This window comes from Cervus canadensis, chromosome 23, assembly GCF_019320065.1.
Source record: "Cervus canadensis isolate Bull #8, Minnesota chromosome 23, ASM1932006v1, whole genome shotgun sequence".
Lineage (NCBI taxonomy): Eukaryota > Metazoa > Chordata > Mammalia > Artiodactyla > Cervidae > Cervus > Cervus canadensis.
The window spans coordinates 21,851,964-21,875,803 of NC_057408.1; the positions used below are offsets into that span (position 1 = coordinate 21,851,964).

Genomic DNA, 23,840 nt, shown 5'->3' on the forward strand with positions numbered 1-23,840 from the left:
ACACCAGGCTCCTCTGTCTCCACCATCTCCCAGAGTTTGCTCAGAATCATGTTCATTGAGTTGGTGATGCCATCCAACCATCTCATCCTCTGTTGCCCCCTTCTCCTCCTGCCCTAAATCTTTCTCAGCATCAGGGTTTTCCCAGTGAATCAGCTCTCTGCATCAGGTGGCCAAAGTATTGGAGCTTCAGCTTCAGTATCAGTCCTTCCAATGAATATTCAGGGTTGATTTCCTTTAGGACTGACTGGTTTCATCTCCTTAGAGAAGACTCTAAGAGTCTTCTCTAGCACCACAATTTGAAAGCATCAGTTCTTTGGCACTCAGCCTCCTTTATTGTCCAACTCTCACATCTGCACATATAGGTTTCAAACTGCCATGGGTCATTTCCTCTGTCCAGTCTTGAGCTGTGGTCTTGCCTGACCAGGACACTAATTTGTGTCAACTCTTATCTCAAAACTTGTTTTTGTCTCTTAATATCTGAGTGTCTTTGACTGTCTTTCCTAGTCGCCTTTAAACATAGCCCTTTAATCCCTGGCTCCTGTGTTCCTGGGAGCCACTTGTGACCTGGTGGTAGACAGTGGTGGATGGAGGTCATGTGTGGACCTGGAGGGTGAGAAGCAGAGCCAGAGAAGATGCCACCAATTCACTCTTACAGGGATTTCCCATCTTCTGACACATTCTGATGACTCTGCAGTTTTTATTTTATGGACTGTGACTATTTCTGGATGCTGTACCTTTACACAGTGCAATGATGAATCACCTAGGATTACAGTCTAGCATGCACGAGAAGGATTGTGAGATTGAGTGACAGTCAGAGAAAACTCAGCCAGTCAAACTCTGAGGTCTGCGGAAATGAAGGACGGGGTGAGGTCTGAAAAGCAGGGCTGAGGTCCCCAGCACCTTGGGGGGAGGTTCCGGGATGATCCCTCTTGGGAAAATCTCTCTTCTTCCGGTGTAATCACAGTTGTGTTGTGACGTACACTCTCCCACTCCTGAGACGAGAAATGAATTCAGAGTTACTGAGGATGTTACAAGATACATGATGGAAAATTTGATAACCCACAGATAATTGAAAAAGAAAACATATAAAAGTGTTCATTGCAGTAGACTGACATTATTTTCTCATCTTAATAAGGTTTTCTCATCTTAATAACATTTATTGGGAAATATTTTCTCACATGAGAAAATATAATAAAATTACTTTAAGAATACTGGGACAATATTCACCAAACTTGTAACGATGATTACCTTAGATGATTTTGGGAGTAGGATGGTTGAGAAGGAATTGAAGAAACCAAGATAGACATATAGTGAAAATTTATCAGTATTACCAGTTATTTTTTAATTTTTGCAAAGGATACTATATTATTTTTGATATCACTTATGTAAATAAAATTGAAGATGAATCAAAAAGGGAACATACCATAGTTGGTCATTTTAAAATGAATTTTATTCAAATTTAAAATGTATTTTTAAATAAAAATGAATTTTTAGAAGAGTGGATACCACTTCTCCACAACCCACATTTTTTTTACTTAAACAGAAAATGCCTTTCAAGTAGAGAATAACTCCCCCTGCAGCCAGCTTCCCTAGGCCTCAATTTTCTTTGCCACTTGAAAATATAAACTAAAGAGAAAATATATAACCATATGTGCTGTTCCACCAGTTCAGAGGCATTATCAGGGACTCTGTGTGATATTAAGAAAGAAGAACATCCCAGATATTCTACTCTTGGGGAATGTAACCCTTTCAATCTCTTTAGGAACAAATATCTCTTCTTGTTGTTCTTTAGTCTCTAAAGTGGAGTCCAAATCTTTTGTGACCTCATGGACTGTGGCCGGTCAGGCTCCTCTGTTCATGGGATTCTCTGGGAAAGAATACTGGAGTAGGAAGTCAATCCCTTCTCCAGGGGATCTCCCCATCCCAGGGATCAAACCCCATCTTCTGCATTGCAGGCGTATTCTTTATCAGCTGAGCCACCAGGGAAGCCTAATTAGTCTTGTGCTTTCCTTCCTAATGGGGAGACTTTCTCCTCTTTCAGTTCAGTTCAGTCACTCAGTCTTATCTGACTCTTTGCAGCCACAGGGACTGCAGCACACCAGGCTTCCCAGTCCATCACCAACTCCTGGAGCTTGCTCAAACTCATGTTTATCCAGTCACTGATGCCATCTGACCATCTCATCCTTGATCATCCCCTTCTCTCCCTACCCTCAATCCTTCCCAGCATCAGGATCTTTTCCAGTGAGTCAGTTCTTCACATCAAGTGGTCAAAGTATTGGAGCTTCAGCTTCACCATCAGTCCTTCCAGTGAATATTTAGGACTGATTTCCTTTAGGATTGACTGGTTTGATCTTATTGTTGTCCAAGGGACTCTCAAGAGTCTCCTCCAACACCACAGTTCAAAAGCATCAATTCTTCAGTGCTCAGCTTTCTTTATAGTCCAACTGTCACATCCATACGTGACTACCAGAAATACCATAGCTTTGACTAGATGGACCTTTTGTTGGTAATGTAATGTCTCTGCTTTTTAATATGCTGTCTAGGTTGGTCATAGCTTTTCTTCCAAGGAGCAAGCATCTTAATTTCATTGGCTGCAGTCACCACCTGCAGTGCTTTTGGAGCCCAAGAACATAAAGTCTGTCACTGTTTCCACTGTTTCCCCATCTATTTGCCATGAAGTGATGGGACTGGATGCCATGGTCTTCTTTTTATGAATGTTGAGTTTTCAGCCAGCTTTTTATTCTCATCTTTCCAGACATAGAATGTAATGTTTTTGGAATCTTCCTCTTTTGATGATATTTTCCTGAAGTTGTTGTTTGTATCAAAGTTACAAATATCCTATTGGAGAAGTTTAGTTTAAGGATTATGCCTCAAAGTATCAAGTAAGTGATGTCAGGTGTTGTCATGAGATGAGTGGCGTTGTCAATTTATTGAAATTATCAGGATACTTTGTATTACATTTCATCTGATATGAAATAACAAGTTTCATCTGAGCAGCTTAAAGTGTTTTAGGAACATTCTGCACAATTCCTAGACTCCTTGGAAAACTCCATACTGATTGAATCCAAAGGCAATGGAAGAGATACACTGCAGCACAGTGATTTAAATTGAATGTTTAAAAAAGATTTCTGTGCATATTAAATGATATATATTAATTAGGTAAAATACTGTCATAGACTCAGTGTTACTTTAATTATCCATTGCAGTGCTTTTTCTATCTGAAATGTGTGAATATTAAAACATGTTGAAAATTCCTAATTTTTCTTGTCTAGATAATCAGAGTTTAGATATATGCTTTGGTGGTAAGAAAGAAAAGCTATATTTCATCTATCTGTACCAGTTTTTCAGTAACTAAACTTTAATTTGCATTTTATACTAAAAGATGAAAGAATAAAAGAGTTTACAGGTTAATGTTAAAACAAGGACAAGGACTTTATCTGATTATTTTTTTCACCTAGAAATAAAAGATTGAACAAGTTTAGGTCAGATGGCATTATGTTGTCTTTCTATTATCTTTACACTGTAGGCTCCCAGTATTCTAATTTCAGCCCCAACAAATACTGTCAAATGGAAAACGTATGAAACAAAATTTCATTTCTTCTCGAGGCTTTTATTTTTCAAGAAATGAAACTGAAAACTTGAGAGTCACAGTAGGGACATGTAATAATTACCAAAGATATTCATGTAAGGGCAGTTTCTCTGTGTCTCAACTCTCATCCCCCCAGCCTGTGATTTGGTTGATCTGATGTGTATAAAAGAGGGCTCAAGGGGAAGGTTGGGGAATAAGTAGAGAGAGAGAGGGAGAGAGGCTGTTTGGTCTAGGTGGGTGTTCAGGAGAGAAGTTGAGAGTGGGAGAGAATTTCCAGGATTAGCTCCCATCTGTACAGAGAATATTGAAAGCTGTAGCAGAAGAGAAGAAAGATTTTTAAAGAAGTTTCCTGTACAGACAGAATACCTTTCCTCATCTTGCTCTTTCCTGGAAAGGTAGAGAAAAGTGTTTAGGGGTGTGTGTGTGTGTGTGTGTGTGTGTGTGTGTGTGTGTGTGTGTGTGTGTGTGTGTTTTAATGATTAATTGTTGGACTGCATGTTTTTGAATATGGTACATTTGAGACTGGTCCATGTGGAGTCTCAGGTATATTTACATTGTAGGCATGTGTTTTCTGTAGATCTGAAAGAGACCTTGAAGTTCATCTCATTCAGCCTTTTTATTTTAAAGATAAAGAAGCCAGTGATCTAGAGAAAAGGTGTTGCCCAGGTTTGTGAGCTCTGTGTAGAAGTTACGTGACTGCTTGTTCATCAGTTACATAACCCCTGGGCTGATACACCTTTCACAAAGGTAGAGATCATGACTTTAATTACATCACATATTGTAATGCTTTCAGTTTAGTTATATTAAGAAATTTAATTAAGGGATAAAACTGTATCACCCACATTTCACCATTACTGGTTATGGATTTTAAAATTCACTTTCCCCATGTTGCCTGAAATGCCTTTCAGCTGACAGTGATGAAGGCGGCAGTGATTTGTCTTCCTTCCCTCTACCTCTGTTATAAACACCTGCCTTTTCAGCCCCCGCCCCCCAGCCGGAAGTGTGTGACTCACGTCCTGTTCTTCTCCTGTCACTGACCTGGCCAGTTAGGTGTGTGTAAAGCACTCTCATGACTTGGAACCTGTGCCTGATGTGCTAAATACTCAAGGAAAAACCTTGAATTTCTTTCTCCTGCAGTGATTCCTTCTTCCTAACACATGTGTCTCTGACTCTTTTGAGAGACGAGTTGCTGGCAGTCACCAGCAGCTTCTCTCTCTCAGGGCTGCTCTGCACAGCTGTGATGGTCAGGCCCCTAGGCTGAGGGAAGGGGAGCTGATTCTGTTCCCGCTCAGGTGCCCTGAGAGACCCATATCCGGAAACGGGTGCTGTTTACTAATTTCCACAAAGGCGTCTTATGGACTAGCTAGGATCATGCATTGATCAATCACAACATCAGCTCTGAACCCATCACCTCTGGACCCAATCACACCTTTGGATGTCCCAGCATCCAAAGACCACCATCCACCTTCCACTAAAATTGTCCTAAAATGGTATCATTTGAGTCAGAGAAACATCCAAGAAATAAAATAAAAGAACAACAAAAAAAAGCATATGTTTTATCTCCATTTTGCATTCTTATGTTTTTTTCTAAGTGTCCATAGTTACCAGGCTTTTTGGTAAAATCTCCTAGCAAATGCTAACATTTAACTTATAGCATATTCAAGAAGTATGCTTTTCAGATTATAACATTCTATATCTATATGTTTTGACTAAGAAAACATTATAGTCTTAAGTTTTTTTATTTTCAAAAAATTTTCACAATTTGCCTATAGTTTAATACTTCTTATTATTTATTTATGTGCAGAATCAATCTAAGAGTTATCAGGAAAACACCCACACTATTATTTTGTTGACTAAAAATGTCTTTCTATTTTATAATTTGTCTTCCATTATAGATACTTAAGTACAGCGCATGTAACTATACAAAGTGAACTCACAGAATGACTTAATCTCCGCTTGTATTTGACACTTACACTTATTCAACAAATATTTATTGATTTACTGTTCTAATACTGTAGATATACGGTGTGTAAAACATCCTGTCTTCCCTACAATGAGTCCATATTCTATGAGACGAGTAAGATATTGTGTAGTAGAGTGATGCCCTTCCCCCTTCAAAAAGTTGATACTCTATTTCTATATGTATGTATGTATGTATGTACCTATCTCTCTATATCATTTGATTTTATGTGAATGCCATCTTTATACATAAATATGGCAGCAACTCCAACAAAATAGCAACTCACAATCCTTTCCAGAGATGTGCATGGGATGGTGGCATTTTTGTTTGCGGCAATAATAGCTATTTGTAGAACCTGGCACTCTTTAAGGCTCTGCCTCTCCATGGCATATCTCCCTGATGCCTTTGCTTCAAAAGAGCTATGCTGTCTGTTGCTGCTTGCTCACTTGGCTAGCTTCCCACCATTCCACAGCTATGCTGACTTGCTTGAAATTCTGCTTCAGTACATCCTGATGGCATTTTCCCTCTCCAACTCATTTCAGACACCCTCACTTCACCCAGACGACCACGAGGATTACAGAGTGATTATGATACAGAAGGATTATTCACAATCAGTAAGCCATGTGCCACAGAAGAGCTAAACTTGACTTTTAAGCAGAAAGACGTATTAGTCGTACCTGTGTCACTTCTATTCTGTTGTCTGTTGATCGTAACCCAAATCAGAATCCAAAAATTCCCTTGGAACTTTCCTTTTGAAATTTGCACTTCAAAGCTCCAAGGAATTTCTCTAAGTGATTCAAAGAGAAATGAGATGCAGAGATCCGTATTATCTTAAAACATTCCCAGACTCTATTCTGCTTGCTGGTGCAGTCTGAAAGTGTATTACCTTTAGCAGAGTTGGTGGGCAAACAAACTCGAATTTGTAGACTGGTCAGTGGCAGTGCTAATGAGCTAGGAAAGCAGAGATGAGGGTTGTCATGGCAATGATAGGTGAAGTCTGACATAGAGGGTTTCCACCGCATGAAAATGAGTCAGGTTTACAGAGATCTGCTGTGGAAGATAATTGGTTAACTGGTGAGAAAATTATTCTTAGGTCTTTTGCATGTGCATATTACTTTCCTTTAATAAGTATTTTCAAATAATATTAGCAGTCTCATTATTTTATTTAAATTTTCAAATAATACTTGGGATAAATATGGTTTATCCCAAATTTAAATGCAAAGAAAATTGTCATCAAAAAGTAATACAACCATGCTTATGTTTTGTTGAGCACTGTTTTATCATTTGTATCATTTCTTCTGTCCATCCCATTCATTATCCTCTTGGTTCTTGCTCTTGCTTCTGCTTCCCCATTCCTTCTTTCCTGTACCTGAGTGGTGGCCACATAACTCTTTCCTTGACAGCTACAGGCAGTGTGTCTCCCACTGGCTTCTGCTAACTCCTTACTGCCTTCTACTCACAGGTTGCTGGGTCCCTAGGCTCTTCATTATGCCTCCTCACTGTACCAGCCCCATTTTTTGGTCTGATCCCACATTTTCTAGAAAAAAATTCAGATCTTGTTTTTGAGCCCTGATATAGGAAAAATGTAATGATTCTATGAATAAATATGGAATTTAGTTTCCTGTTCAAATGTCAGTTGTTGGCATGTATGTTCTTTGGACTACACTTTTCATGTCTAGCTTGAGTTGTGTATCAGTTTTTCCTCCATTAACAACTTATATGTTCCATTCTAGATCATAAAGGAATCCACAGTAAAGCCCAGCTTTTTGTTAACTTAAGGCAAATTGCTTCTAAGGATGTGATTTGTTGTGTTTTCTCATTATCTATGGATGGCATGTTCTTTTATGCCTAAAAGGTACCCTTGTTTTAGAAAAATTCCTCAGCAGTTTCAAGTTATTTTCAGTGTAACATCTCTGCCCTCATCAGGAAAAAATAAGTTGAGGCCGTAACTTATAGTACATATTTAAGTGAAAAGAGTTGTTTAGGTATTTCCTGTGAAATGTGCAGGGGAATGCTCAGTTCCTTTCAGAGAATGTCGATCGACACTATGCTAGGTCTTTCGACACTATGCTAGGTCTTTGTTGCAGTTTACCTGGATGAGTCTTCGGTTTTTCATTTCTGCATAAAACTATTTTTCTCAGTTTCATGGTTTTCTAATGATTTCATATTATATGTAGGTGTACACATACACATAGTATTTTGTTAAATGTGGTCAAATATGGGCCATAGTGCTAGACTGTCTAAGTTTTGACTAAAGAAACTTCCTTATTACGTGACTTTTGGCAACAGCAGTTTACTTCATCTCTTAGATTTTCAGTTTCCTCATGAGACCAGTACCTGGCCTATTATCCTTATGGATTTTGCTACTAACAATATAGCCAAAATATGAACGTATTTTGTTGCATGTGACGTGATATTCCCTGAGATCACATCTAAACCTCTGATTATTTCTTAGAGTCATCAGTAGAAGAGTTTTGACCCATAGTTGGTCCAAACTGTGCAGTAAACACTGAGATGTGAACATGACTGAGATGCAGAATCCCCTCTTGAGGAAGTGAGGGCATGAATATTTATGTTTAATATTATGTTTGAGGGCATGAATGTTTATGCCACTATAGTGAGTGCCATGGCAAGAGCACAGAGCGCTGGCCCCTAAAGGGTAAGTGGGGGCATCGCCTGATGACAAGAGGCGTGTCGCTCGGTGACATTTCCCTGCATCCTCAGGATGGACCCTGTGTCCTCACAGGCTCACCCAGCCAGCTCCATCATGCACATTACAAAAAACTTTCTTTCTCTCCATTGACACCAGACTTCTCAAAAGGAAGGAACTTTGGTTTATATCTTTAAGTTTCTAGAGCCTCTTCAGTGTTTGGCATTAGCTGATAGTTACTGAAATTTACATGAATGAACACCTACATGAGTTAAAAAAGAAATGAATGCAGCTAAGTACCCAAAGAAGGTAGAAAGAGTGAGATAGCAGGCAAGGAAAAATTGGTAAAATATATAGCAGGAAGTCAAGACCATTTGGCATGTGGGAGTTTTAGTTGCCACATGTGGGATTCTCAGTTGCAGCATGTGGGATCTAGTTCCCTGACCAGGGATTGAACTTGGGCTCCCTGCTTTGGGAGCATGGAGTCTTAGTCATTGGACCCTCAAGGAAGTGCCAGTCAAGACCATTTGGAAAGCAGCTTTGTGACTCTGAAAAAAGTTGAGATGAGACTGATTCAGATAAATAATGTTTCATATGCCTTGGTAATGATATATAATTTTAGGAGAAGTGGGAAATAGACTAGTATTTTAAATTGAATTGCAATATTTGAGACATTTATTGTAGTCCTGCCTCTGATTTATTAGAATGTGGAGGGTGGATTGAATAGAGAAAGAAGAGAAATGCAGGAATCAAAGATAAACAATTAAAATCATGCAGGTAAGAAATTGTTAAGAGCCAAGATGAGCATAGTGTGTGCGGCAGTGTACTGAAAGAACAAATTTGACATCAGTAAGATTTAGTGACACATTAGGTGTGCGTGTCGAGAAAGAAGAGTAGAAATGACTGAAGTTTTCATCCTTAATGATTTGATGATTATGTCATAACTTATGTTGGAGAATAAAAGAATAGCAAGTGTGTGTTTGTTTTTAAAGATGTCGAAAGGGAAATGCCAGTGTGATAGCTCTGGGGGCACATTGCAAGCCTGTTAGCAGTTCAGAGCTGAAGCAGGAAGAGCAGCTAGGGAAGGTGAAGAAGTGATCGAATTAGAGGGCTGAGCACAAATAATTATGCCATCCACAAATTAGAATAGAACATTGTATGAGTTGGAGCCAATACTCTTGTCTAAGTAAATTAGAACACGAAATTGTATATTTTGGAATTTTACATTCGGTTTGGTCTTGGCTTCTTCTTTATGGACAATCTTAGCTGATAATCAATTGGCATCAGTTTTTCTTTGAGTGTAGGTGAATTTTAGGGGCTTTCCAGGTGGCCCAGCAGTAAAGAATCCACCTGCCAAGGCAGGAGAAACAGGAGACATGGATGTGATTCCTGGGCCAGGAAGATCCTCTGGAGGAGGAAATACCAACCCACGTCAGTATTCTTGCCTGAAAAATTCCATGAACAGAGGAGCCTGGCAGGCTACAGTCCCGGGGTTGCGAAGAGTCAGACACGACTGAGCACGCACGCCAGGTCGTAGTCCCATGCTTGGAGGGTTCTAATGATTAGGAGCTCTTTCCTGAGTTATGGAGAGAACTACTTCCATGAGACAGGTTACAAAAGATGAGCTTCCCTGGGATGGTTTTGAAAGGTTCAAGAGTAGACATGAGCTAAACTGCATATTGAGTGACAGATCATTTAGTAATATTTTCATTTTCTTTATGGCTTTGCCATTCTTCCTTTTAGTAATGACATCATTTATTTATACTTACTTTTGAAAATATAATATCTCAATTATCAGGATAATTTCAGGTGTCTTTCAAGATTTGAAGAAACACATTTTGTCTAATTTAATGAAGCGGGCAGGGGTGGGAGGGAGGAAAGAAAAGTTCCTTTTCTGTATTCATTATTTCCCTGTAATTCAGACAATATTTATTTTACTACTTTATCTGTTGCTTGATTGTCTCTATTGAATTTACGCTGATTGTCGTTGCAAGCTGTAACATTGTAAAAGAGCAACGGTATTCACTATTGGCTACAGTTTAGATGGTAGGGATAAGAGAGGGGAAGTTAGTTTGGAAAATATTCTGATACACATATCCTACATATTTATAAAAAGCTGCTTTCTTACCAAAAGTATTTGGATTTATTAGATAAAATATCTCCTTCCCAAATTTCTCTATGTTATTGTCCAGCAGAACAATGTGTGATAAATGTTGTCATTCAGAATTAATTTATATGAAATAATGGTGTGATTAGGCAGTGATTCTTGCCTTCCACTGTCTGATTATAAGATATTCATCTTAATAAAGCTAAAGAATTATTGAGTTCTTATTCTATGCCAGAGGTTGTTCTTAGCACATTGCATACACTATCTCATTTGATTTTTATAGCCCACCTGTGGGGTATTGTATCATTGTCATTCTCGTTTTAAATTCTTGAAAAAACAAATATTTAAAATTTTGCATGTTGTGCTTAAGGCTATCTCCCTAACCAAAGCTGAGATTTGAACATAAGAGATGTATATATTTAGGCATCATGTTCTGCCGTTAACAGCCATCTGTTTCCTTCAGGGCTAAACTTCTCAAAAACATTGACTTCTTTTCACCCTTTGTGATTTTATCATAGAGCATTGAGATGTTTTCATTCATCCTAGCTTTTATCCTTTCTGTATATTTTGCCACTTTTCAGATAACAGCAAGTTTTGTCTCTATGTCATAATCAAGCAAATAAATAAGTATAAATTCCCCTGGATTTTTAAAACCTTAATTATAATAAATTACTTTTAATATTGGTTGGCGAGTGATCCTATAAGCCAATCTCTACTGATGAGAGATATTACCTGATGGGGAATTTCATTCACCCGCCAGCCACAAAAATCTGCATTTTATTTTTAAAGTATTTTAAATGAATTATTCCTTTATTTTAAAATGTTTAATATGAACTTTTTGGCTGTGCTGGGTCTTAGTTGCGGTATGTGGGATCTTTAGTTGAGGCACGCGGCATCTAGCTCTCTGACCAGGGATCCAGCCCAGGCCCTTGCAGTGGAAGGGCGGAGTCACAGCCACTGGACCGCTGGGCAGTCCCAAGGGAGAGTGTTCGGGTGATGTGACGCTGGTGGAGTTTGAGAAGCTGAAATGTCAGAAAGTGAGTCCTAATGATCATAAGAAGAACTTTCTTAGAAATTGAAGAGCTATAGAATCCTCTCAAACTTTCATTCACTGACAGGGAAAGAAATTTCTACATCAGTCAAAGGTTATAGTTGGAAGTAAAATAAAGTAGGATTATTCCTCTTTGACCTCCATAGGAATAGACCTAGTAAATCCTAGTAAACAAATCTATTAAAACTATTTTCCTATATTAGAAAGAAAAAAACAAAAACTTAGAAATGTTTAAAAACTTACCCAGGCTCACCCAGTTTACAAGTTACAGTAGAAAATTTAAAATCCCTTGAAGTTTGACCCTAACTCTTGCTTTTAACTCCTATGCAATACTTCCTAAGAAAGTTAAATTGATAAACTAACAGTGGTCCTAGATACCTTCACAGTAAGGAAGAACAACATTTTAACTCAATTTTTATTTTGCCGACCAATGCAATGATTGTCTAATCTTTAACCCACGCCTTTGCTCTTCCAACATTTATCTTATTGTACTTTCTCTGGAGTCGATTGGGGAGTCAGTTCTGCAGAGAGCTGCTTAATAGAGATCCCCTAGATGTCCACTGTTATATTTATGATGTTCAAACTTGAGCTCATTAATTTTGCATGCCAAGTGAGCACCACACGCTAAAAATTCCCCCAGGCTTAAGTCTTCTCCTGTGTTCTATTTGTTGTTATTCAAGAGCACCATGGTCCATCCAGAAATTCAAATCCAAATTAGATGAACCATATTTAATTAGAGAACCATATTTAATTTTCTTTCTCCTACTCCCTAAGTCCTCATCATTCACTAAGTTCTCCTGAATCTACATCCTGAAAGTTCTCCTCTGCTTTTAATCTCCCCCATTCCTACTCACATTATGTTCATTCTGGCCCCCAGGATGCCTCATCTGGCCGAGTGTAATATCCTGTGTCCTTTTATTCAGACACATTTTCCCATCTCTCTAACCCACTCCTGCCAGAGTTATATGACAGAAAAATCTAATTGTATTCACCCCCGGTTAAAACCATTGAGTGGCTGAGTATCCCATTTCTTAGCAGGACAGTCGTGGGCCTTAACAACGTGACGTCTGTCTAGCCTTCCTCCACCATTCTACTTTTGACTCACGTCTTCCATTTATAAAAAGCTATTTGCAACTACACTCTTCTGTGCTTCTGCACGTTTCTCCTGCCTAGAATGTCCTTCTACTCATTCATTTATGTAGGCATTTTTTTTAAATTGGAGTGTAATTGCTTTACAGTGCCATGCTGGTTTCTGCTGCACAACGAGGAGACTCAGCCGCATGTACGCATGTGCCCCCTCCTCCTCTCGCTCCCCCACCCACCTAGGTCACCCCATGCACCGAGCTGAGCTGCCCACCTCTGCATCAGCTTCCCACTAGCTGTTTTACACGTGGTAGTGTGTACACATTAATCCCAGTCTCCCGATTCATCCCACCCTCTTTCCCCACCCACCTCACCAGGCCCACATGTCCATTCACTATGTTGGCGTCTTTATTTCTGCATTTATTAATCAAGACTATATTGTGTACTTGTTCTGAGCGTTGTGGGCCTTGGGATCCACTGATGATCCTGACAAATATGTATCTTCATCTTCAAGGTCTTAAATATCTGGTTACAGATATTAAATAACATATTTTAAAGGATTAATTAGTTACACCAAGTTCTGGAACCAATCCCTCATGGATCCTTGGGATGACTGTATTATATCCCTCTCTTATTGCTCTTCCGCATGGTATTGTAATTAACTGTTTACATCATTTTCCTCCCACTAAACCATGAGATTCATAAGGAAGTAACTGTGAGTCATATTTGAGCTTCAAACATTAGCCATGGTATTGACATATAGAAGAATACCCTTCAAGTATTCCTCCTTCTCATCCGTCTATTTCTCAACCAACTCCTATTTTTACTTGCATGTCCACTTCAAATTCAAGAGTATCAATATTTCCTCCCCAGAAAATTATGTTTTCCTTCCATATTTCATGTTTTGAGTAGTGACACCACCAATTCCTTGGCCTTCAAACAACAAGCTGTGCATTATCGTTCACTCTTCCACCTCATTCAAACACCACATCCTTCAGAAGTGCTTTCTAATTATTTGTTGAATCTTTGCCGTCCCTTCCTGCCTTGGCACTGATTTTGCGCCCTCCTCATTTCTTAACTGAGTTGCCAGAAAGAAGTTGTAATGTATGTTCCTGCTTCAGGATTGTTCCTCCTGTAAAACCCAAACATCTACTGAAGTGGTTTTCTAAAATTCACAGCAGCTCATGATGCTGGCCTAATTGAACTCCTTTACTGGTGATTCTTTGCCCCAGGATAAAATCTAAACTCTGCAGCAGGGCACACAGGGCATTTTGTGATCTTGCTTCTCCAGTCTGGTGCCTGGATGCTCCAGTGCTCAGAACTCTGGTTTAAACATCTTGAACCACACTCAGAGCACCCAAGGCATCACTGCTTGTGCCACTGGAAATGCTGTCCATCTAGTTGCCTCTTCCACTTAGCAAATTCCAAGCCCCAGGTTAATCTCCGATGAAGACTATCTGCTCTGTGAGTTCCGTCTCCTGCATTTCCCTGCTGGCATTCATGGGCTTCCTATTACAATCTTAGTTGTGACTTACCCCTCTCTCACTAGCATACTGTGAGTTCTTCAGCCCAGATATTATGCTCTAGGTCTTTAAAAATCACCAGTGACATAATCCTAGAAATTACTGTATGTTTAACACATTTTAGCCCAAACAATGTTGTCAATAAAAACTCAAGATAGTAGTTTATTTCTCTAAAAAGTGAGAGATTTGGAGATGACTTCAGGGCCAAAAATAAATGCATATAATGAGTGAATTACAAAATACAAATTTTCTTCAGCTCAGCTCATTATGATCTGAATAAAAATATTATGAAGTTGACAACTAAATTATTTTCATTACTTCTGTTACTCAAAAAGAAATTAATATTGTTTAGAATACTTGATTAGCTTTTTAAAATATCACGTAACTTAAAAGTGGATTTGGAGCTGGGGCGCAAGTAGTTTTTTCTGTGTTATATTGTCTGGTATAGACTCTATTTCTATGGAAATGGTTTGCATTAAATATTAGCAATCTAGCATAAAGTTACACATATTCAGATCCTTTTAACTGGTGTTGAAAAGATTTTGCTACAGCAAAATAGAACCTGTGATTCAAAGGGAAGTATCTCACTTTAAAGGAGTTCAGTTAAATCCTGCTCCATCACTTTGTAGTCATGTGGCCTTTGATACCCTTCAGATCTCTCACCTAGAAAGTGGGAACAGCACCAAATTCATTGGGTTACTGAGACGTTTAAAATATAAGGCATGCAAAGGTTTTGGTACATTGTATGGAATTATTGACTTAGAAAAATTCACAGGCTAGAAGTTGAGAGTTATGTTAGAACTTCAAGCCTGGGAGGCAGCATCTCAAGTAACCCGGAGAGACCTGCTCTCAGGAGGTTGGTGGGGGAGCCAGGTTATATGGAAGTCATGCAACAAAGGGCAGGTAATCTGAACATCAGATGATTATTGTTAAAGGGAAAGCAGATACCTCAAGTTAAGGAATTTAGCGCTTTCCTATTAATATGTATGGAAAGATGCAAGAGTCTGGGCTCACTGAAATCCGTCCTTTGATGTGCACCTCAGCCATCTGGGGCCAGCATCCTGTGTTTTCACTTCCGAGTCCTCCCAGCCCCGTGGGGGACGGGCTGCAGGCTGATGGCTGCTGGGTGGCAGGAATTCTTTCCTGCTCATCAGCTCACCATCCGTGGTGCTGGCAATCTCAGATGACTGTTCCCTCCTTTGTTGATATGGCAGGAAATATTCCATTTCTCAGAATATATTGCTTGATAAGCATTTATTGCATTTGTTACTTTTCTCTAGATTGCACATACACCCTAGAATCTTCAGTGACTATTTGAGCAAGAAACATGGTTAAATCTGTCTCCAGGGTAGGAAAAAAAATTTCTAGTGGGTACTTTTAGTCATAAGCTAAATGCAACCTGTAGATTTTCTGTTTGGATGGCATGAGCTATTTAATTAAATAGTTTTCATGCTTATTTCCCCCTCTTTTAATTTTGTATGTCAAAATCTACCTAATGTTGGTCAGAGTCATTGAAGAGACAAAACTAGGGAAGGGAAGTAGTGATTGCCACTTTTTGTTTTCTCTGAAAAGTTCTTTACCACCTTTTGCTGTGTTCTTATTAGATTCCTCACCATTAATTGTTTTAAGTAGAACTCTGTGGGCGTTTTACCCTTTGAGAAAAAAATCTTCTTTCCTACCTTGGTGACTTTTCTTTGAATTCCTATAGCATGCCCTTTCTAGACTATATCCCCAGATTTGGCAGTAGTTATTTTTAACTGCTGTGTGTTATTCTGTAAGTTTCATGTTAATATGTTACATTTTCCTAGGTAGGTTTTACTTTCCTTGACCTGATTCTGTATATTATTCAGTATCTACTGAGGTTCTTTTAAAATCAGTATATAAGTAATGAGTATAGATTGATGACCAGAGAATATAAAGTAGGATAAATACTTTTAAAATCTTAAAATTAATAAGACATTTCCATTGAACAGTGTTCAGACTACCCAAGAGTATTCCTAACTTTTGCTCATTATATTTTTCAAGTTATCCACATAACGAGCCACATATTGAAAAATTGAATAAGGTAGTATTGTTAAGGAAAGAGTGTGTGTGTAGGGGGTTCTAGCTGCTTGCCATTCAAAAGCCTATAAACAGGCCAGGTGGGTGAAAGGAAAGTTTGCTTTATTTCAGAGGCCTGCAACTAGAGGGGGGAGGGTGACCAATATCTACTCAAAGGTCCCCGCCCTTCACCCCCTACTCCCCCTCCCCCAGACAGGCAGGGGTGAGACCTTTTACAGACAGAGTGGGCCCAGGAAGCTCCATGCAGAAACAGCACGGTCAGCTCTGACAGCCTTCACATCGGTCATCAGTGGTCCGACCAGTGTCATCTTGATTGTTTTAGGTACAATTGCTTCAGTTCCAGGGTCCATTTGTTCCCATTTCTTTTGAGACTGGTTCTCGGAATTGTGGCCACTTATGTTCTGGATACAGTCTGGTCGTCATAGTCAACTTCTTCCACCTGGGTTTTCAGTATCTGTGATACAGCTCACAGGATACGGCTCAGAATACTATCCCTAATCCTTGAGAAGGAACTACAAGTCCTTGACTGTGCCTAGTGACTACATTATTATTATTTGGTCTCCTCTGACTGTCTTCCTTTGTCTCAGCACTTCTTACTTCTCTGATTACACTTGTTCTTTGACTGATGTTCCCCAGAGAGAAGGCAGGCTGAGGACCTGGAGGGGGCAAGGACCACAGGGCCCTGCTCCATGTCAGTATCACTTTCTAATAAAAATATATCAATCACGAACAGTGTTTTATTACACTCCTATATAAGCAAAATATAAGCACCATAGCTGTAAAACATTAAACAGAAAGCTGAATTATAATAAATGATACATTGGTCTGTTCATTCCTGTTAGTCTGTCTAAACATCAGGGCAGCCAGCAGAGTATACTAGGCTCGTCTAGTCGCAGATCAGTCCCTTGGATCATCCTAATAAACCAGAAGATGTTGTAACAGGGATGATAAACGTCAACTGCCCAATGCTACCTGTGAGCTCAGGAGACAGACTTATAAGCCTTGCAGTGTATGGGTTAATAAAAGCCTAAAGAAGATGACTTGGCTATTTCTTAATTCTTATGCAATATAATTCAGAAGTGGCTCTTCCTGAAGAGTAAATGTGAGCAAATAAAACTTGAAGGGTTTATTTTTCCCTGAAAGAAATTTGATCTTTAAGAGAGTGATGCAAACTACCCAAATTTCAGACCTGAGACTTATCAACTCTTGCAAATAATAATAATTTTCCTAAAACTACTTTGAGTCTTACTGAAATGTCTAGGGTGTTATGAAATATTTCTGTAAATAAAGTTCAGGGCCTACATTTTTGTATTCTTTGTTCTAAGAATTAGAAAACATTTTACATTGCAGCAAAATTTAAGAGTAAACACATGGTAGACCTAGCAGGAATTTTAAAGATTATCACCAAGTTTTCCCATTATTTATTTATTTTGTGATAGGAATTGGAGATAAATAAATAAAGCTTATAGTGTTCATATTCTACTTTAGGAGACAAAGGGTACAATATGATACATGTCATAATAAAGATAACATATGGTTTTAAGGAAGAAGATGCCTACAACTCAGACAAGACTAGTCAACAGAAAAGCATTCTCAAGGGATAAATCTAAATCCAATCTCCAAGTACTTAGAAGGAGGAAGGTATGAACAGACCTTCCAGACTCTTGCACCACGATGTCCAAAGACAGAAATATTGCTATTGCTTTTCCATTTAAAAAAATATGCAGCAAATGATTTGACTTGGTTGAAATAAAGGCTATGCACAAAAGTATAATAAACGATGCATTTGGAAAATACTGATCAAGTCAGTATTTGTTATGCCAACGTATTTGTTCAATCTTTAAACAATGGAAACCACTACCAAAAGATTTCATGTATGGAGATGATCATTGTTGAAACATAGAAATATCATTGGATCACAAGACAGAAAGTAATTTGAGAGAAGGTGGACTTGTTTATGAACTGGAAACCTGTAAAATATGTCCAGGTGAATTAATATGAGTTCCAGTGGTAGCACTATAGATGAACAGGAAGATATAGCAGCAAGAGTTATGGAGATGTTAAAATTTATAGCGTATGTTCTCTGATTATATGTGAGGGGGAAAGACAGTGAGTTACACTGAAACATCTTTGGTTTGAGGTGAAATACAGAAGTGAAGCAACATAGTGTTTTTTATTATCTGATGTGCCAGACTGTAATTCTGTGAAGTAGATCATTTTTAATTCATTGTTGTAGCTCCACTTGTTGAATAGAATTTTAAATTATAGGAGAGATCTGATCAGTGAAATCAATTGTGTTAGTCATCGGCTTGGGGGCGGTAGTAGAAATCATGGGTATAGAGTGTATTGCTCAGCAAAGAAATACCAAGAAAGATAAAGACAACATTTGAGTAGGTGTATTGGCAAGAAAGCAGAGAGGGTGCTATTTGACACACCTAAAATAAATGCTCTGATAGGTGGCTAGCTAGTGTCAATGCTTCAAGTGCTGGAGTGAGGATGTCAGAAACCAAGGGGAAGAAACCATTTCAAGTAAGTTGGTTTCCAGTGTATAAGCTGAAATATAATTATCAATCTGATTTTTTTTTCATTTATCAAATACAGTTTTCCTGAGTGGTTAAGGTAGAATTCAAACTTGCAGATAAATAAGCAGTGAATAAATTTGGGCAACCAAATAAGTATAGAATAACCTTTCAAGGACCTAGTCAGTGAAAGAAATAATGGGATGGGAGGGTGAAGAATGGGTTGGTGATTGAATCTGAGGGTCAATGCAGAGACAAGGGAGGGGGATGGTTAAAGTCCATCTCTTGTCACTTCTTTATGCAAGACTTGGCTTCACTAGGAATTCACTTTAACACAGCCTTTTCTTATGCCTTGTTTCTACCTGGTGAAATCCATCTCCTTCCTGCCTGTCCTATCCCCCAAATGAAGTCTGCTCCGCCAAATTCTAGCAAGCTTCTTTATTACATTTTTTACATACAATGAGGAATCACTAGCCAAGTCACAGCCCCTAGGCCTTTGTTATTTTTGCCACTTTTCTACGTCTTTCTTGGGATCCTTGTTTAGATATTCCAGTCCTTTCCAGTGCCCAGTATAAGTGATACGACAATGGTTTTCTGAAGGCATATGTGGTGTTACCTACGCTGCTGAAGTTCACACTCCGATGCCAGCCTCGGTTTCCGGCGTCTGGATACTGTCCATGGTGCTGAACATGTGGCCGCACATGCCACAGCTTTTGCCAATTTCAGCAGCACGGTTCCCACTCTCAAGCCCGAGCCAATACGGCACTGCTGTTCCTCTCTCATGTGGGGGCTGCTCCCTGCTTCCGTAATTCTGCAGATGACATATATGCCATGCGATAGGATGACAAAGCAATAGATATTTTAGTACTTCCTCTTTGATTTCATCCACACATGTAGCTCTGGGGACCGGACTGAGGCACTCTCAGAGACATACACCATGAGTTCTTCCAAAGTGCCCTTCTCTATTTGTACAACCAAGAGTTTCTCTTTTCTTGGGCTGAGGTTAATTCCACCCCCACCCCTGTGGATACACTCCCTGTATATTCAGATGTATCTTAACCTGCCTGGGTCAGTCCTGGGATACTGCATTTTACCCTCTAACTATACAGCAGTGCTCAGCCCTACACATGGGCACGCTGTCTTTATAGCTCCGCTGATGTGATAGAAGCATACTGTCACTAGAAGTACTAGCAGGACTAACTTATGATCCTGACTAAAGAACAGTGGGTGTGCTGCCTTGGTTTCAGAGAAGCTGGGCAAACACTGTTTTGTTACCTAGGGTTTCTATTCTGCTCTTGTTATTCCATTTATTTTTTTCAATCTACTTTTTGGCAAAGGAGAAAATAATTTGCTTGAGTTCCAAAATGTAAACATATGTTAGGGTAAAACAAACATAGATCTATTTTAACAGCTAAAGTAGATACTGGATGTTGAAATACACATTTAAATTTCTCAGGTTTGAATCATGTCAGGTGTGTCAGGAATGTGCTGGGACTAACTGTGAAAATATAAGAATGATGATAATAAGTTGTATTATAATAAGATTTAATAACTAGTCATAGGGTCTTGGATGTTTCTGGATCTTTATTCTTCCATCAAAGAAGCGGAATCAGCTTGTCATGATCCACTAAAGAAGACCACTGTTGGCATTTTGGTTGGTCTGTAGATCAACTTGAGGAAAGCCAGCATTTTTAATATGTTGAGTCTTGTAAAATTTCATGACCATGATGCACACTATAACCCTTGTCTTACCTAGGTCTTATCAAATCCCTTTCAGTGTCATTCAGTCCCATGTCTTTCAAAATATCTTCTTTGACCCATTCTTTTGGTGCAGCAGTTGTGGTTTTTCAATTTCTATATGAAGTTAATTTATTTTTGTTACTAACTTCTAATTTAAGGTGTATTGTGATTAGAAAATGTGGGATATTCCTTATTACCATTTTTTTCCCTTTTTTTTTTTTTTTTTTCCCTGATCTTTCCTACATTTGAAACTGTTCTGGGGTCATATTTCTTTGAGAATTACAGCCTCAAATTTTCCTTTAGAACCAGTCTCTTGGAGATAAAAATCTTCCCATGTTTACTTACTGTCTAAATGTCTTCATTTCCCCTTCATCCTTGAAAGATCCTTTGGCTGGCTGACAATTTCTAGGTTGACAGGTATTTTCTCCCAGCTCTCTGTAGATATTATTTGACTGTCTCTTGGCTTCTGTTTTTGCTACTGAAATGTCTGCCACCACTCTAACTGTCATTGCCCTTAATTGACGTGGCCTTTCTTTCTGCTCCTTCAAGGTTTTATCTTCATCTTCTGTTTAGTGATTCTCCTGCCACGTGTCTGCAAGGATTTCCTTTTATTTATTTACTTTGTGGGAAGATACTACACCCTCTAGATCGGTGGTGTCATATTTTCATCAGCTCTCCAAAATGTTTAGCTATTATTTTTTAAAGCATTGCCAATTTCAATTGTGTTCTTTAACAAGTTCATATATGGAAATTCCATTTTCAGTCTCTTTTTAAAAATAATTTCCTTTTGTATACTTCTTTTTGCAAATGCCTCTTTCAAATCGTTATGTCTATGTCTACAGAAAATATATCCTATATTTGATGATTTCACTTTCTACAATCTACTGTATGTTATTTCTGCTGGATGTCATGTGGAATGATGACCCTTCTCCTTCTGTGAACTTTTTATATTCTCTTTTAATCTATTGCCATATGTGGACTAATCTGGGGAAACTTTCCTCTTAAGATGGTTTGTTCTGCTTCTGCTTTGTTTCTGCCAGTAGCAAAGGGCTAACACCTGACCAGTACCACTTCAGCACCCTCAAAAGTGGTTTTCAAAGTTCACAGCCCACATAGAAATGTCCATATAGGAATCACATATCAGCAGTACGCTCCTTTGTTGTTTTGTTGTTTAGTTGCTCAGTTGTGTCTGACTCTTTTAAGATGCCCTGGACTGTAGCCTGCCAGGCTTCTCTGTCCATGGGGTTTCCCAGGCAAGAATACTGGAGTGGGTTGCCATTTCATTCTCCTGGGGATCTTTCCAACCCAGGGATTGAACTCACATCTGCTGCATTGCAGGCAGATTGTTTACCACTGAGCCACTCCTGGGAAAATTCAGTACCCTCCTGTATGTATGCTCAAACATTCAGACCCATTTACGTTTGCATTTCTTTTCCCCACATTTTCTCCTCCTCTGGACCAGGTCACTTAAGCCCAGCAAGAGCTCAGTTCAGGCTTGTAGGATTGTTTGAGTCTGAGAGTCATTTTGTGGTTGGTGAACCAGTGAGGTCTCCATGAGTGTGATTGTCATGGGACTGTCCTTGACGAAGAGTGTGTACATATGTGTGCATGTGTATGTGTGTGTGTTTAAGTGTAGTGCTTCTTAGAACTTCTAGTCAGTTAATGTGACAAGAAATAGAAGTCTTCAGGGCCATTTCCAAACAATAATTTTACAATGAATATATTAAACATCAAGAAAAAATAGACTAAATATAAAATTCTGCAAACCCACTTCTAAGCCTTTAAAATATTGGAAGGTTACCATATTAAACAAATAACTTACAAATTTGAGAACAACCACTATGTGTATAGAAATACTGTCTTACTGTCTGTAGTTTCCAAGCCATCAAAGAGTTAGAAGGGAATACAGAAAGCTTATAAATCAAATGGAAGGCAGAAAGGCAGGAAAAAGGAAATGTGAAGAAAAAGAAGGTTTAAGAAAATACAAAATTTGGTGGCAAAAATAAATCCACATATTTGTTTATAGTTTATACTAATCAATATAAAATATAAACAAAGTAAGTTTACCAATTTAAAAAAAAACCTGAGAAGTGGATTAGATTAAAGGAAAGAATCAGCTATATAATACTCATAAGAAACACATCTGAAATTAATTATAATATACATATACACATACAAGAATATAGAAGATTAAGAAATATAAAAAGATAGAGAGGTATTAACTGGAAGAAAGCCACCATTTCTGACCTCTTCCCATGTTTAGTATGGCTCCCTGAACCATCCATGACTGGAAATTTCTGATTGTACTAGAACTTTCACAAGAATATGTGACAACCCTTCTTGTTCTATCATACTAAAAGCAATGTATAATTTTACACTTAGTCCAAATCCCTTTGAGTGTAATTTAAGTAACTTTTCTAGTCTCGAGAAATGAAGTGACTATTTGGAAACTATTCTCATCCGATCATGTTCTCAGCAGTTAATGAATATTTCCCAGACCTTTTCTATTGTCCAAAGAAGACTCTTAATTCATCTATACCAAGTACTCAGAGCCAGATAACTGTAAATTCAATTTGAGATCATAACTCTACAACTGAGGCTCACAAAAACTTTATGAGAAGAGAAACATATTCATGGTAGAATGCCATGGAAATAAAATTAGAAATAAAGCTCCCTTCAGTCAGTCCTATATGTGACTTGAGTCACAATATGACCAAGTCCCATTACTTCTTCAACAGTTATTTCATGAGTAGCCATTAAATGTTAGGAATTTTTGAGAACTGTGTTTACTGAGATGAAAACAAACCAAAAACCTCTGCCTACTCTCTAAAGTACTTGTCTACTCCATTAAAAGTTTTGGATGAGTAAACATTATTGCCATAGAACAAAATAGTGTAATACAGACATAAAATTGTATAATAAAGTCAAGTTCTATTCCCAACAGAATATTTTCCACATGGCAGTCAAAGTGTTCTTTTAAAAATACACTCACAAAATCATCCCTCTGTGCAACCGCCTACCATTTTTCTTTTCCATCCGAATCCTTCCATTGCCAAGATCGCCTTCAGGAAAGGACCAGAAAGTAAATATTTTGGGGCCACACAACCTCTGTGAAATTCACTCAGTTCTGCCATTGTGGGGGGAGAGCAGCCCCGGACAATGCATAAAAGAGTGGGCGTGGATGTGTTCCAATAAATCTTGTGGGTGGACAATAAGAATTTTTGAGTATCTTTTTTTTTTTGGAGGGAAGGAGGTTGGAGAATTTATCACAGTAGCTTCTTTTGTTCTTGTTTTCCCAGAAGCTGGATTGTACATGCAGGTTTAATAATTTACTTTTTAAAAAAAAGCTTAGAGAACAATGTCTGCCGGGAGTTAAGTCTTCAGCTTTTATTCCTATGACAACTCATGCTGTTCTGATAATAGTAGCACAATTACTATCTATTCCGTAGTTATAAGATGCATGAAACTCAGGGCTAGAAAAGTGTCACTCTTGTTTCATCACCAAAATGATGTTCTTGACTCTGAGCTCACAGATTTGCTTGGCAGTAAACAACTTC

The 23,840-nt window shown here is 38.5% G+C and overlaps 1 protein-coding gene across 6 annotated transcripts in view; it reads left to right on the forward strand.

Moving 5' to 3' along the window:
• The window catches only part of NETO1 (neuropilin and tolloid like 1), a 116,528-nt gene that overhangs the window by 10,425 nt on the left and 82,263 nt on the right, over positions 1–23,840 (forward strand). The window lies entirely within an intron of this gene.